Raw genomic sequence first — 1,970 nt, 5'->3', positions numbered from 1 at the left:
ATGAGGGTTCAATTCCCTCTTCTATTAACTATTTGTGGGAACTGGGAATAAGCAGAGAAGAAAGAGTCACATTTGAGAGCTTGCTAAAGACTCCATCAAGGCATTTTGAAACAGCCTAGTCTGTTGGTACAACCATCAGCCTCGCTAATTGAAACGATGGGCTTCCACTCTTCCTTGCATGCAGCTGCACTTGGCACCAGATACACACGTGCGTGTCACATCTACTTGCATGGGAGAGGGTCTGCTAGGATCAGGCTTCTTGTTTTCATGGGATGTCCCACACCAGGTCTTGCCCCCAAGGAAGGAAAGAAACCATGATGTCATGTCTCATATAGTGGAGCGCAGCTTTGCTGGCCAGGAACCCATAGCTACAGCTGGTAACAACTCCAGATGAGCTCCTCAGGTAGAAACAAAATAGGATAGCAGTGCCCTCTCCCCAGGACTTGTTTTTATATATATATAGATATATATATAGATATGTATATCTATATATATATCTATATATATATATGAATGAGACTTTAAACACTATATATACATATACATAGGTGTATAGTGTTTAAAGTCTCATACCAAAGCTCCAATCAGCTACCTTTGTTGTCCTGTGGCTCCGATTCAAACTAAGCTCTAAAACAGATATGCTTATTACGTTACAGCGTGGAAACAAATTCACAAAATGATTATCTGGAGACATGGGTTTGGTGTTCAACAGCAATAAAGCAGGGCTAAAAAGGAGGAAGCTTACACATTTCCTTCTCTAATCACATTTGCAAGCCTCCTGCATGCCGCAGCTGAAGCATCTTGGGCAAAGCACACTTTGCTTCCCGCTGATTATGATTTGAGCCGGGCTACACCAAGCGGAACAATAGTTTAGACCTATTAGTGGAACCGTTAACAAAGAAGGGATTAGGTGGGATGTTTTCTGAAAGGTACGGCTGGGAGGGAAACAACCAGAGCCTGAACAACAGAACGGAAAGGGCACTGGGTAATTGGGGAGCCAGGGCTGCCGTTTCCCACCCCCAGTTAGAGGAAAGAGAACAATCGTGCAGCGGCTGCGCTGCCGTCCTGGCGTTCTGGGGCCTGGTCCCCTGCTGCCCCGGCCTTTGTGGAGTCATTCGGGTCTGCCCAACATGAGTGCAGAACAGGCCTAATCCAAAGCCCATTATGTCTTTCAGCGCTAGGTCTGGGAAAGGACCTAGGAAGTCTAGGCCTTGCCAAACAATCATTTTAGGCACCTATGTGCTAAACAGCAGTCATCCAAATCCGTCTCTGGAGATGCCCAGCCACCGGGGCTGCCTGGGTTCCCCAGGCACCTAAGGGGCTGCTTCAGGTCATGCTCAGAAACTCCTCGGTCTCGAGGGAACTGAGCAGCTTGCTGCCTAGAGCCCAGCTCAGCTTTCCCTCTCCTAGGTCACCTGCAGGCCCACTCTCCAAGGCATCCCCTGAGCACACCTGGAGGGAAGCCACCGGAGGAGGAAGTGGTGGTTACAGCCCTCACCCATGATGTGGGAGATCTGAATGACAATTCATCCACTGCCGGAGTGCAAACCCCATTTTCTATCTGCCTGTGGGTCCCCAGGCCACAGGGTCCTGGCTGTGGGGGGGGGGTCTCAGTTACTCTTGCTGAAGCTGTTGTAATAGGAGAAAGAGCGAGCCGCTGGGCCAAAGAGGGTGGAAAAAAATCGAGACAGAACATGACTGTGGCTTACTGGTTAGGACGCTTCTCCAAGAAAGTCCTAGTTCCAGTCCTCGCTTGAAAAACAGGCTATGTCTTTTCTATGAAATGGTCACTGGATAACATAGTTAACTAGTCACGGGGGCAGGGACTGGGTCCCATGCCTCTCGTCTGCCACGGGAGCACCTTAATGTCTAGAGAGTCACCCGCAGTCGGTCTTTCTCCCTCTGACTGGAGCAATGAACATGCATTTACACCAGCCAAAGGGGAGAGCTTCACTAGGACACAGGGAGGG

The sequence above is a fragment of the Alligator sinensis genome, unplaced genomic scaffold (genome assembly GCF_000455745.1).
Source record: "Alligator sinensis unplaced genomic scaffold, ASM45574v1 scaffold599_1, whole genome shotgun sequence".
Taxonomy (NCBI): domain Eukaryota; kingdom Metazoa; phylum Chordata; order Crocodylia; family Alligatoridae; genus Alligator; species Alligator sinensis.
Note: the sequence above shows the minus strand (reverse complement) of the source record.